The 14,886-nt window shown below is 48.3% G+C and overlaps 1 protein-coding gene across 4 annotated transcripts in view; it reads right to left on the reverse strand.

The window, feature by feature from the left end:
• CEP112 (centrosomal protein 112) overlaps nt 1–14,365 on the reverse strand; it is a 1,991,189-nt gene extending 1,976,824 nt beyond the window's left edge. For 2 of the 4 annotated variants that reach the window (XM_069199883.1, XM_069199880.1), the window contains exon 1: nt 14,182–14,364. The gene's annotated coding sequence lies outside the window, so the exon portion shown is untranslated. Of the gene's footprint in view, nt 1–14,181 lie in introns of all 4 variants that reach the window. The other 2 variants (XM_069199882.1, XM_069199881.1) reach the window with 2 other exon arrangements.
• Nucleotides 14,366–14,886: the final 521 nt, after the last annotated feature.

The following is a 14,886-nucleotide window of genomic DNA, read 5'->3' on the forward strand; positions in this document are numbered from 1 at the left end:
CCCCCCCCCCCTCCTGTCCCCTGGCAGGGGTGGGGAGGTTGTTTAGATGTGGTTCTTTTTTCTGTGGTTTGCTTGGTACTACAGGATGTGTGGATTGACTACCTCCCCTTTGTAGTGACCCCAGGGTAATGGGGGCCATGGTGGGGGAAGTATTTTGAGCTGGCTAGGGAATAGGGTCTGACAGGAGGGGATGAAATCTTTCAAGAAGAGGTAAGAAAAGTCATACATGGCATCCAAATTTGCTTCAACTACAGTAATAACATACTGGTGTACAGAGAGAGCCTACAGGAATATGAAGCTGCCCTTAATAAAGCATGGCAAGCATTGCATGCTGCTAATATGACACTTTAAAAGACAAATGTACGCTTTCTCAGTTGACAGCATGAGCCCAGACACCAGCAAAGTCAGTGATTTGACATCGACACCACCCTCAGAGGATGTATCTATTCATCGCTCCTTTCCAGGGCTTGCCAGCTACTGTCCTAGGTACCCGACTAATTATGCCTCAGTAAGACAGCCTTTGAGGACGCTCACACAAACGAGATCTGCGTTAACATGGTTCTCACACAGTCAGCATGAGTTTCATGACATCAAAGACAAAATAACATTCAATAACTCTGCGTACTATGACGCTTCATTACACACAAAAATGACGGTTGATGTGAGTCCTAGGACTTGAAGCTATCCTAGCTCAGAGACAATTACCCTGAAGAACGGAGGCACATGACTGCATATGCCCGTGGCAGTCTTACCAAGCTGGAGGAAGCCTGTATGAAACATCATTCACAGTAGTGACTGACCACCAAGCTTTGTTTTATTATTTGGCTATTCGAAGGCCATAATACTTGCTTACGTTAAGAGAGGGGGTTTACATTTGCAGGTCTACCTATATAAAATAATTCACAGACCTCACAAAGGAAAAAACATTGCAGAGTTTATAACGTGTTTTACTACAGAAAGCTCAGCAGGTCAGATATTCCATAGCTGAGGAATAACTGACAAGTTACTGGTCCCTGTGCCCTGAAGCACTGAGTATACATGCATCCAGACAAGATCCCACTATGTGTGCTGTAAAGCCTCTGATCGAGTCTCAAAGACGGAATTAACTAGAGAAGATTCATATGGCCTATCCACAGAGTAAAATGAAAGATCTACAAGCATTCAAAAATGTAAAGGAACAGCTAGTGTACCATCTAAAAGGACTGCTCTTGCGGGGTACACAAACGGTCATTCTCAAGTCACTGCAAAGTCATATCACAGCTCTTCCACATGAAGCACATCGAAGAGGGCTGGGCACCAAATGACTCTTAAGGCAGAAGAAGTGGCTTCCACATTTAGTGTGACAAACTGAGCAGAAAGTCAGTATGTGTCATCTCTTCCAGCCATTGAGCAAACACAGACATCCAGAACCCGTGCAGATGTCCAAATTCCCAAAGCAAAAGTGGAAAAAAGTTGTTGCAACTTCTTTGAGCCCCTACCAACCAGTCAATATTTATTAGTGATCATCAATGAATGTTCAAGGCTTCCTGAAGTAATGGCTGCACCCAGTAGTTCGTAGGACGCCACCATTCCTTTGTCAACAAAGTATTTTCATCGTTTGGCATTCCTGCTATTGTGAGGTCTGATAACAGCCCCCCCTTTTCAGGAAAAGAATTCATAGAATTTACAAGAGAGTTAGGCTTTAAGCACCGAAACATCACACCTTTGTGGAACAGGCCATTGTTGTAGTTGAACGTTCTATGGCCACTCTGAAGAAAGCTCTCCAAGTAGCAAAGCTGTCTCACTAGTCACTATCCAAAATTTTATGTCAGACACTACGGGACTAGAGATACTCCTCATAGTACCACAGCTGTGTGTCCTGTTAAACGGATGTTTGGGCAGGAAATCCGCGCAACCCTTCGACATCACAGGGAAGATCATAGATCCCACGTACCACAAGAAGTGTGACATTGGGATGCTGTGGCCAAGAATAAAATTAAGCAATATGTAGACAATGATAAGCGTCTCGTGGCTCCCAATTACAGCAAGGTGATCTAGTAATTGCCAAGTTACAAACTGATCAAAAAGAAGATTCAAACTTTCACTTATGTGATTATTGACATTAGGGTTCCATGATCACTGCTGGGAGGCATGGATACACCAATTCTCAAAACTCTTTGTATTTCAAAATCCTGTAGGGACAGAAGTGTGGATAAGGGATGGCTGATGAAGATCAGAGAGAAGACCTTAACCTTAATTTGGAAAGACGCTGGGTGCAAAAGTTCTGACAGTGACTCCCAATCATCTAATGAACGTTTCAGTGATGATTACTCTTGTTCCCTTCATAGGTCAGCTGAAATTTATTTGGTTCTGTAATTAACAGTCTTTTAATCATGTAACAAGGAGGAATGGGTAAACCAAGAAATTGTACCTAATCTCTCATCCACCAAGTCAGTTTACCCTACTGACACAAATTACAACCGCTATTTTACGGATTGTGGGGAGAAAAAGAGTTCTTATTGTAGATAAAGAGCCAAACTGAATCACAAAATGATATAAGAATACATAATTTTATATAGAGTATGTGACATCAATATAAACATTCAAAAGTCTCAAATACATAAACATATCCATGCATCCCAGTAAAGCCCAATATATTAGGACTATAGACATACATCAATTAATAATAAATCTGGATCGCTATATAAAAATAGTCAGAGGGACGTTCCAATAGAATGATTTTGTGATATTGTGGCAGCACAGTCCTAGCACTGAAGTAGCCAGCACTTATTTTGTCGAAACATGGCTTCTTCAGGGCTTAAAAAAGTCTTGAGCACACATCAAGCTCATCAACATCCTTCCAGAGAAAAGCCGATACTGGATAGTCCAGTTTCTATGATCGCCAGCATAAAAGTAGAGTTAAAACACATGCAGTTTTCAATTGAAATTATCATCACAATTCGAATCCATGGTAAATATTACTGTAGTGTTCCCGCATAAACCTCTAAGTTCAGACATCAAATCATGATGCTTCTCTGGCAACACGCGACTACTCCAAAATGGTTGAGAACAAGCACATGAAGGCAATGCAGTGCACTAGCGACCCTCGACCTTGTACGCAGGAGCAGCACAGAAACTGGGATTGCTCAGAGAGAGATTCAAGTGCTTTCAACGCCTTTTCGAAGAGTTTGATACCTGAGTGACAGCAGCAGGATTTTCGAGGTGCCATTTTATCTCAATGAGTTGAGCACCCTTTCCAGAGATCTGTCTGTAACCCTCATGCCTTAGCTGTTCATGTTCTGTGAACGATGAAAGCATGTATACCTCTGACAGATCATTTCTGCAGGAAATTGAAGATTGCACATATTACCTTCAGTGAGAGAAGGAATCTCACTTTGCCACTGCCAAGATGTCCCTATTTTGCCTGCTTTGTATCTGTCCTATGATGGGGAAAGCTTCTGCTGGTGCTACCGTAGCTGCACTTCTGAAGGAGGGAAGCCTGCACTGTTTCTCCCCATGGAGTTGCTGTTCTATGAAAAGAGGTCACGCCCACTGGTGTTGTTCCATCTTATTACAAAAAAAAAAAAACGGAGGATACGTTGATTACACTTGCCTAACATGCCCACAATGGTTGCATCCTCATAGGACTAGTCACCCCTAAAATATCTCATCACTGTTATGCATTAATCTGAATGTCCACCTCACCCTAAAACCACAGCATACAAGAAAAAAATATGGGTGGTACATCTTTCTCTGTTCAAGCAGCCAAACTATAGAATTCATTACTCCCACACATAAGATCCAAAGATAACTATCTTATCTCCAGAAGACTACTCAAGAGTTCTCTTTCTCTTTCCTACATGACCACCATACTCAAAGTACAAATGTATAGCATATGCCTGTGTATGTGAAACATGTATAGTTTGAATACATGTATGTATTTAGATATGCCCATTTCTTTGTACAAACATATATACTACTTATAGTTTAATAATATATAGATATTCTTATACGTCTGCTTACAAATATATATATTACTTATGGTTAGAATATATAATGTATACATATATGTTACCCATTTATGCTTAACATGTTTATACATCACTGCATAGTTCACATATAAGTTACTTGAATATATGCTTATGGCTATCTGCTTTATTTTAATCTAGCAGTGTGTGGTTAGTTATAAAAGTTATTTGATTGGATGCTTAAGGGTCTCTTTTATTTTATCTATCACAATGTGTAAATACGATCACAACATTTGTACTTATAAGTGGTCCACTTTTGAATACTGGGGAAAATATAAAATAAAAATAAACAAATATAGATACATAATGAATACAATTTCCCCCCAAAAAACAATAAATACAATTAATACAAATACACAAAAATAGCTTTATAAAAAGCAACACTTGAAAGTTTGAGTTTCTTACTATTTATCCATACAGGCACATATACAACGGTATATCTCTTTGTTGTTTTCCATATGCATGTATACCTTTCTATGTAGGTATGGATGATGAGAACAGCTCTAAGCTCTCTCTCTCTCTCTCTCTCTATATATATATATATATATATATATATATATATATATATATATATATATATATATATATATATATATATATATATATATATACACACACTACTCCTACTGTAGAAAAAAAATAAAAAAAATCTTCAACTCTTACCAGTGCACTACTTTGTCTCATCCTATACCTTTCTCAATAAATCCTATTCCTCCACTCTCGGGCTCGCCCAAACATCATTGTACTACTATTGTCTCCCAATCAATCAATCAATCAATCAGGAATTTGTAAAGCGCACTACTCACCCGTGAGGGTCTCAAGGCGCTGAGGGGGGGGGGAGAGGATTTGCTGCAACTGGTAGAACAGCCAGGTCTTGAGAAGTTTCCCGAAGGTAAGGAGGTCTTTGGTCTGGAGCAGGTGGGTGGGAAGAGTGTTCGACGTTTTGGTGGTGAGGTCCAAGAATGATCTACCGCCGGTTGTAGTTCTGCGGATGCGTGGGACGGTTGCGAGGGCGAGGTCGGCGGAGAGGAGATGCTGGGTCGGGGTGTAGAAGGAGAGTCGTCTGTAGAGGTATTCTGGTTCGGTGTTGTGCAGTGCTTTGTGAGCGTGGGTGAGGAGTTTGAAGGTGATTCTCTTGTTGACTGGGAGCCAGTGCAGTTTTTTCAGGTGGTCTGTGGAGGGGGATGTCCAGGATGAGGCATGCGGAGGCGTTCTGGATGCGTTGCAGCCTCTTCTGGATTTTGGCTGTGGTTCCTGCGTAGAGGGCATTGCCATAGTCAAGGTTGCTGCTTATGAGGGCTTGGGTGACTGTTCTTCTGGTTTCGGAGGGTATCCATTTGTAGATCTTTCGAAGCATGCGGAGGGTGTTGAAGCAGGAGGAGGAGATGCATTGACTTGCTGGGTCATGGATAGTGAGGGCTCCAAGATGAATCCTAGGTTCCTTGCGTGGTGGGTGGGAGTTGGAGCGGTTCCGAGAGTGGCAGGCCACCAGGAGTCATCCCATGCGAAGGGGGTGGAGCCGAAGATGGGGACTTCTGTCTTGTCAGAATTGAGTTTGAGGCAGCTGCTCTTCATCCATTCGGCGATGGCCTTCATTCCTTTGTGGAGGTTGGTCTTGACGGAGTCCTTGGTGAGGGAGAGGATCAGCTGGGTGTCGTCGGCGTATGAGATGATGTTGAGGTTGTGGGATCGGGCGATGTTAGCGAGCGGGGCATTGTAGACGTTGAAGAGGGTCAGGCTGAGGGACGAACCCTGGGTTATGCCACAGATGATTCTGGTGGCCTCCAAGCAGAATGGGGAGAGAGGGACTCTCTAGGTTCTGCCGGTGAGAAAGGAGATGACTCAGTCCAGGGCTTTGTCGTGGATTCCAGCATTGCTGAGGCACGAGTGTAGGGTGTGGTGGCAGACGGTGTTGAATGCTGCCGAGAGGTCGAGGAGGATGAGGGCCATGATTTTGCCACTGTCCAGTATGGTTTTGATGTCGGCGGTGGTGGCGATGAGGGCGGTTTCGGTGCTGTGGTTTGGAAAGGGTCTAGGGTGCAGTTCTCCTTGAGGAAGCAGGTTAGTTGTCTGTTGACAGCCTTCTCAATTACTTTTGCCGGGAAGGGGAGCAGGGAGATATGCCGGAAGTTCTTGAGGTCCTTTGGGTCCCCCTTGAGTTTTTTGAGGAGGGTGTTGATCTGGGGCGTGATTCCAGCTCTCCGGGAAGGTGGCGGACTTGAAGGAGCTGTTGATGATCTTCTGCAGTTGGGGTGCGATGACGGAGCTTGCTTTGTTGAGGATGTGGTGAGGGCAGGGGTCAGATGGAGAGCCGGAGTGGATGGTGTTCATGATTTCGATGGTGACGTTGTCGTTGACGGGGGTCCAAGAGAGCAGGAGGTTGGTCGGAGGTGAATCTGTGGTGTTGGTGGTTGCCGGGGTGCTCTGGGTGCTGAAGCTGTTGTGGATGTCTGCAATGTTGCAGTGGAAGTAGGAGGCTAAGGAGTCGCAAAGGTCTTGGGATGGCGGGATGCATTTGGAGCTAGGGTTGGAGAGTTCCTTCACGATGTTGAAGAGCTCCTTTTAGCTGTGTGCGTTGTTGTTGATTCAGTCTTTGAAGGCGGTTCTCTTGGCGGCTCGGATGAGTTGGTGGTGTCTGCGGATGGCGTTTTTGAAGACTGTGAGGTTGTCCAGATTCTGATCTTGGTGCCACTTTCTTTCGAGTCTTTGGCAGCTTTGCTTAGATTCGTGGAGGTCAGCGGGAAACCAGAAGGCCTTTCTGTTGGTGCGTCTGTTGGAGGGATTCTTGATTGGGGCAAGAGTATTGGCAAAGGTGTTGACCCATTGCCTGAAGTTGCGGGCAGCTGCATCAGCGTTGGTGGTGTCGATGGGTGGGTTCTGGGAGAGGGTCGCGAAAAATTGCTCTTCAGTGACCTTGTTCCAGCTGTGGTGGGGGATCCGTTGTGGGTGGTGGTGTGTTGTGGGTTTCTTGAAGGAGAAGTGGATGCAGCGATGATCTGTCCAGTGGAGTTCGGTGGTATGGCTGAAAGAGACGTGATTGCTGGCAGAGAAAATAGGGTCGAGTGTGCGTCCTGCGGAGTGGGTTGGTATTTTGATGAGCTGTTTGAGGCTGAAGTTGGAGAGGCTGTCGAGCAGGGTGGCGGTGTTGTTGTCGTTGGTGTTCTTGAGGTGGAAGTTTAAGTCCCCGAGGAGTATGTAGTCAGTGGATACGAGAGTGAAGGTGCTGATGATGTTGGTAATGGAATCGCTGGACTGCTGTCGTGGACCAGGGTGCCTGTAGACGAGGGTCCATCTGAGGGCTGTGTTTGGGTTAGTGTGAATTTGGAAGTGCAGGTGTTCGGCGGTGCTTAGGGTGTCTTTGGTGTTGGTCGTGATCCTGAGGGTGTTCTTGTGGATGATGGCAATACCTCCTCCTGGTTTGTTGGAGCAGTCCCTGCGGGTGATCTTGTAGCCGTCCGGGATGGCTATGGAAATGTCAAGCGCTAGATTCCATAGCTCTACTGCGTGCTTGTGGACAGAGCAGGTGTTGAGGAGGATACATCTGAGATGTTTGCATCCTGCCTTGGTGGGTGGGTCATTGGCGTGGAGGCTAGTGAAGGTGCAGTTCCGGCAGGAGAACGGTCTGCAGGTTGTCTGTGGGGAGGTATTGAAGGCAGGGGGGAGAGCGGCCGGTGTTGAGGGCGCGGAGGGTGGCGGCGTCGTAGTGAACACGTGCGTGGTGGCGGATGGTGGGACGGGAGCCAGGGGTTCTGGTGCAGTCCAAGCGTGGACAGGCGCAGACTGACTTGCCTCTGGTGCCCTTTCTAGACTCTTCCCTCCACTATCCCACTTTTGACTCATCCCAAACCTCCTTTTACTACAATGATCTCCCAAATAACACTTCCTAGACTGTGTCCTCCCCTGGCCCTCCTTTATCCGATTAAATCAACCTAAAAGACTTACATGTCCGTTGCTCGAAGTAACAACTTATATTTCACTATACTGATCCACCACTAATACATTTTGGTTTCTGGAGTAGCTCGCTACTCACCAAAAGGTGCTTCAATGCCTCATCATGGGTAGTAAGTGCTATATAAGTACAATTACAATATATTTGTGGTGTGGGGATGTAATGTTGAGTGCTCTCTAGTCCTGAGGTGTGCCCTCTCTCTTAGCTCTGTGACACGTTTCCAGGCTCCATCAATGGAGTGGGGATGCAAGCACAGTGTGGCAACTTCAATTGGAATGCGACCACCGATATATGAAGATCAACCAGGTTGCATCTGCAGTACTGTATTACTGCGTAGTTCCATGATGGGCCTTCGAAATAAGAGGTCATTCATACATTATCAACTCCACTTGAGTGACTGCCTGTGAGTTTGTTATAGCTGGCGACGCAACTTTTATGTTGCTCATAAATGGAGGAATGATTCAAATTCGCAACAGTTGCTTCCTGTTGCCTGCATGTGTGACTGGTCGATAAGGCAGACCTGTCAAGTTTCCCCAAGTCCATTCATGATGTTCTCCTTCAGTACTGTTTATTGTTTCTAACTCTGGGACTTGTAGCCTTGTCTATTCCATTATAAAACAGAACTACATGTCCCAGAACTCAAAGAAAAAAAAACTGGACTGGAAAACCACATCTCACGTGCACCTGGGAAACTTGGTGCTATGGTAAGTTGATTCCAGGCCACTACACATGGGTTGGCCATACAAACAGAAGATAAATACCCCAAGTCAATAAAGTTTTGCAATCTAGAACGGGTTTTATGTACTCCCCCACTCACAGGTTACTCTAAATTGAGGGTCTTGTGGCTAAAAGTCTGACGTTTATCCCGAAGGCTCCTTGCAAAACTCAGCCATTATGAAATGAATTGTTAGCAGCGGTCAAAGTGCATTTATAAAAATATGGGAACTGTGATGATGCACACAGTGGGGGGTGGGGTCAAAGGTGTGGCTAAAATATTTGAATATTCTGTAAGTTTTTTTGAGCTACATATAAAATAACATGCAGCTTAATTGAAAAATAAATGAGAACAAAGTTGTTACTCATTGGGAAATGCACTATAATAAATTATGAAACCTCTATTAGTTAATGCACTGCAGAGGTCTGTGTGTAACCAGAGAACCACAAACTTAAGTCTTGGTTAGTGCAGTGAATAAAATTGACTTGTAATTGTATTTATATAGCGCTTACTACCCCTGACGAGGTCCTGTGTATTTTTAGTGCTACAAGGTCACAGCTGGTGACAGAAAGCACTATGAAAATGTAACTCATGTTTTTAAACTTGCATTACACGCAGTATAAATCAAATCAAATCAAACCAAATCATTAACATTTATAAAGCGCGCTACTCACCCGTGCGGGTCTCAAGGCGCTAGGGGAAAAAGGGGGGGGTTATCGCTGTTCGAACAGCCAGGTCTTTAGGAGTCTCAGGAAAGCGGAGTGGTCCTGGGTGGTCCTGAGGCTGGTGGGGAGGGAGTTCCAGGTCTTGGCCGCCAGGAAGGAGAAAGATCTCCCACCCGCCGTGGAGCGGCGGATGCGAGGGACAGCAGCGAGTGCGAGGCCAGAGGAGCGGAGGAGGCGGGTGGGGACGTAGTAGCTGAGGCGTCTGTTGAGGTATTCCGGTCCCTTGTCGTAGAGGGCTTTGTGTGCGTGGGTGAGAAGTCGGAAGGTGATCCTTTTGCTGACAGGGAGCCAATGCAGGTGTCTCAGGTGTGCGGAGATGTGGCTGCTGCGGGGTATGTCGAGGATGAGGCGGGCCGAGGCGTTTTGAATGCGTTGCAGCCGATTTTGGAGTTTGGCTGTGGTCCTGGCGTAGAGGGTGTTGCCGTAGTCCAGGCGGCTCGTGACGAGGGCGTGGGTCACGGTTTTTCTGGTGTCGGTGGGGATCCAGCGGAAGATCTTGCGGAGCATGCGGAGGGTGAGGAAGCAGGCGGAGGACACGGCGTTGACTGTCATGGTGAGAAGAGGGTCCAAGATGAAGCCGAGGTTGCGGGCGTGGTCTGTGGGGGTCGGTGCGGTGCCGAGGGCCGTGGGCCACCAAGAGTCGTCCCAGGCGGACGGGGTGTTGCCGAGGATGAGGACTTCCGTTTTTTCAGAGTTCAGCTTTAGGCGGCTGAGCCTCATCCAATCTGCGACGTCCTTCATACCCTCTTGTAGGTTGGTCTTGGCGCTGGCGGGGTCCTTGGTGAGGGAGAGTATAAGTTGGGTGTCGTCGACGTAGGAGGTGATGATGATGTCGTGCTTGCGTACGATGTTGGCGAGGGGGCTCATGTAGACATTGAAGAGTGTCGGGCTGAGTGATGAGCCTTGGGGTTCGCCGCAGATGATCTCGGTGGGTTCTGAGCGAAACGGAGGGAGGTAAACTCTTTGGGAACGGTTTGAGAGGAAGGAGGCGATCCAGTCCAGGGCTTGGCCTTGGATCCCGGTGGAGCGGAGGCGGGTGATTAGGGTGCGGTGACAGACGGTGTCAAAGGCAGCCGAGAGGTCGAGCAGAATGAGGGCGACTGTTTCACCGTTGTCCATCAGGGTTCTGATGTCGTCAGTGACTGAGATGAGGGCGGTTTCAGTGCTGTGGTTGGTTCGGAATCCGGTTTGTGAGGGGTCGAGCAGGTTGTTGTCTTCCAGGAAGGTGGTGAGCTGTTTGTTGACAGTCTTCTCTATTACTTTGGCTGGGAAAGGCAGAAGAGAGATGGGGCGGAAGTTTTTTAGGTCGCTCGGGTCAGCCGTAGGTTTCTTTAGTAGGGCGTTGACTTCGGCGTGTTTCCAGCATTCGGGGAAGGTAGCAGAAGAAAAAGAAGAGTTGATGACGGTCTGGAGGTGCGGGGCGATGATGTCGTCGGCTTTGTTAAAGATGAAGTGCGGGCAGGGGTCCGAAGGGGCGCCGGAGTGGATAGAGTTCATGATGGATTTGGTTTCTTCCGTGTTGATGTCGGACCAGTTGTTGAGGGTGATGGCCGTGGATGCCGGTTCGGTGGTGTATGGATGGGTCTGGTGTCCGAAGCTGTTGTGGAGGTCGCTAATCTTGCGATGGAAGAAAGTGGCGAGGGATTCGCACAGATCCTGTGAGGGCGTGACGGCGTTGGCGCTGGGGTTGGAGAACTCCTTGACGATGCTGAAGAGTTCTCTGCTGTTGTGTCTGTTTTTGTCCAGTCTGTCGGTGAAAAAGTTCCTTTTGGCAGCGCGGATCAGGTGGTGGTGTTCGCGGGTAGCGTTCTTGAGGGCGGTCATGTTGTCAGCGGTGCGGTCCTTGCGCCAGGCTTTCTCAAGGGCGCGACAAGTTTTCTTTGATTCTTTGAGGGTGTCAGAGAACCAGAGAGGTTTTTTGGTGTTGGTCTGTCGATGCGTGCGTTTGAGGGGAGCAAGGATGTCTGCGCAGTTGGAGATCCAGTTTGTGAGGTTGAGGGCTGCGTCGTTGGGGTCGGTGGTGAGGGTGGGTTGGTTGGCGGCGAGTGCGGAGAAGAGTTGCTCTTCGGGGATCTTGTTCCACTGTCGACGAGGGATGGGTTGGGTGCAGAGGTGGCGGGTCTTGCGTCGGAATGTGAAGTGGACGCAGCTGTGGTCGGTCCAGTGTAGGGCGGAGGCGTGGCTGAAGAAGACGTGTTTGCTGGCGGAGAAGATGGGGTCAAGCGTGTGTCCGGCGATGTGGGTGGCGGTGTTCACCAGTTGTTTGAGGCCGAGGTTGGCGAGGTTGTCGAGCAGGGTGGTGGTGTTGGGGTCGTTGTTTTGTTCCAGATGGAAGTTGAGGTCACCTAGGAGGATGTAGTCCGGCGAGGCGAGGGCGTGCGGGGAGATGAAGTCGGCGATGGCGTCGCTGAAAGGGGCGTGTGGCCCGGGAGGACGGTAGACGAGGGATCCTCTGAGGGTGGTCCTCGGATCGGTGCGAATCTGAAAATGCAGGTGTTCAGCGGCGAGAGGGGTGTCTTCGGTGGAGGTGGTGACGCTGATGGAGTCTTTGAAGACGATGGCGATACCTCCTCCTACCTGGTTGGTGCGGTCTTTTCTGGAGATCTTGTAGCCTTCAGGGATGGCAGTGGCGATGTCAGGGGCCGAGGAGGCGTTCATCCAGGTCTCCGTGATGAAGGCGACGTCCGGTGCTATGGAGTCCAGGAGGTCCCAGAGTTCAATGGCGTGTTTGTGGACGGAGCGAGCGTTGACTAGGATGCACTTGAGGTGGTTGATGGCGCGTGGGCTTGTGGTCGTGGTTGTTGCGTGGTGGAAGGTGCGTTTGCAGGAGTTGCAGGCGAAGGGTCCATGGGTGCGTTTGGGGTGAGCTTGGAAGCAGGTGTTGGAGCGTCCTGGGTTGAGGGCGTGGAGGGTGGTGGGGTCGTAGCGGGTCAGCAGGGCTTGGGAGAGCTGGGGACCAGGGGTCGTGGCGCTGGGCGCGGGCCAGGCGCGGACGGGCACAGACTGGCATGCCTCTGGCACGCCTCCGGCGCACCAGTGGCGCGCCCGCTGCGCGATTTCCGCCATATGAGGTAGGAGGGGGGGAGGGGTCAGATGGGGGTGAATGGGAGCTGGGGGCGTGCAGGAGGTCGCGGCGGGAAAGCGCGAGGGAGGGGGAGGACAGGTAGAGTGAGAAGAGCTGGGGGAGGGGGGTTTAAGGGTGGAGGGGGGTGAGTGTTAGGAGGTTTAGGAGATAAGGGAGAAAGATAGGAGTAGGGTTGAGAAGATAGGGGAGGGGGGGTTGTAGAGGTGGGTGAGGGTGAGAGGTAGAGTGAGAGGATAGGAAGATAGGTAATAGAGGGAGTGAGGGAGGGGGGGAGAGATAGAGAAATAGATAGAGAAAATAGATAGGGAAATCGATAGATAGGGAAATAGATAGAGAGATAGGAAGATAGGAGGAGGTGGAGAGTGAGGGAGTTAGATAGTGGGATAGAGAGATAGGTAGATAGGAGGAGTGAGGGAGGTAGATAGTGAACGGGTTAGATAGGAGAGATAGAGAGGGGGATGCGAGTGGGGGAGGGGGATGAGGCAGGAGCAGGAGGGCAGGCGCGGGGAGAAGAGGACGGAGGAGGCAGAAGAGCCGAAGACAAGAAGAACAGAAGAACAGAAGACCGGAAGGAGAGAAGAAAGGAAGATCAGAAGACCGGAAGGAGAGAAGAAAGGAAGACCGGAAGAACACAGAAGAACACAGAAGAAGATACAGAAAAACGAAGAACAGAGGGCAGAAGACCACAGAAGAAGATGAGGAAGAAGAGAAGAAGAGTGAAGACGGGGGAAAGAAGAGTACAGAAGAAGATTACAGACGAGGAGCGAGGAGGAAGAACAGAAGAACAGAGAAGAAGAAAAGAAGCAGGAGCAGGAGAGAGGGTGAGTAGCGCGGGGCAGAGTGAGGGGCTGGGAGGGGGGGGTACTTACTGTGAGGTGGGTCTCAGGAACTCAGGAACCTGGAGGAGCTGTAGCAGCAGGGGGAGCGACCTACCCTTGGACTGCTACAACTTTCGCAGAATGTTTAAGATAAAATGGTGCTTCCAAAATATAGATTTTGTAAATACCCAGAGTGTACCTGATGCAATTTTTTTTTGTTTACGTTACTGCCCCTTCAACACCTCCAGGTGTAGTAAGCGCAATATAAACACAATTAAAAGCATGCACTTCACAGCCCAGTTCTTAACTCTTTGCGCTACCACCCGAAAAGAATACATCTTTATCACAAAGCTTGGACAGACTAGGTCAATTAAAGCCAGTACCAGCTCAAAGCATCCTTTACATTCGCAGATTAAATCATAGCACACATTTGCATTTCTTTAAGGCAAGCAGACACCATGGCAGGAGACTGTTTAGCGGTCTGCTCAGCTTCGGTTTCACTGAATGACACTTCAACTGAAGCATTTAAACTGTCGGAATTAATCGTCCCGAGACGGTTGTCTTTTTACAAAAAGTAGGCGGAACGGTGTTTCATATAGCATAAAAGTATCCTATCCCGCCCACTTCAACCACTGATCGGTAGTGTGAAAACATTGATGGGTGTATTTACGATAAACTTAGAAACTGCATACATCACAAATCCACTGCTTTAGTATCCAATGACACGTTGAGTTTGATGAAGCTGACCACTTATGTATCATTTGTATCGTATTCACCAGTACCGATTTTAGTGTTTTATTTACATTTATGCTATGGTTTGAAAAATGTGTGCATGGCACCGATTCCCAAATCATACGGGAGGTAACAGGACGTGGATCTTACCTCCCGTTTTCTAAAAGAAGAGCTTATACACACGATTGCCTCTACTTCGCTTCCGACTCTAAGCAACCAACTTCAACATGGGGAGGTAAGGAGGAGTAATCAGGAAAAGCTGATTTTGAACTGATTGACAAGATAAGGGGCGGTAGGTTCTACCATTGGTTAGGGAAAAAATTGCCCGCCCCAAAAAGGACGACCTATCCGTCCCCAAAGAAACCGCCACTTCTACGGCACCGGAAGGGATTGCTCTCTGCTCCGGAAAGTGTAGCCCCGTCCCACGTGAGCCGGCCTTTCGGAATGAGCGCGCCGAATCAGGGCATTTGTGCGGGCAAACCGCGTGGTCCGGGAGATTCGGGTTCTTGTCTATGGGAAGGAGCATTGTCTGCTAGATAAAATGCTGCGTGTCGGGCTCGGCTGGGCACAGTGAGCGGGGAACGGACTTTTTGATGAGGTTATTTAGGGCGGAAAGCAACTACTGAACTGACAGGAGGTGGCAGTGATGTCTAGAAAATATGTGCACCTTAGTGGAAGGGACAGTGACAGTTCGGAGCACCTTGACGATGTTTTAGGGACGTCAAGATTAGTGTTTGGACATCGCGGAATTTAAGCCGTACGGGAGTTGCATGGATACGAATAGCTCTATCGAAAGTATCTGAGCTATCGTATTGCTTTTAAGATGCTGTGGTTGTTTTCCATTTACAGGGTAAA

This window comes from Pleurodeles waltl, chromosome 7 (genome assembly GCF_031143425.1).
Source record: "Pleurodeles waltl isolate 20211129_DDA chromosome 7, aPleWal1.hap1.20221129, whole genome shotgun sequence".
NCBI classification, from domain to species: domain Eukaryota; kingdom Metazoa; phylum Chordata; class Amphibia; order Caudata; family Salamandridae; genus Pleurodeles; species Pleurodeles waltl.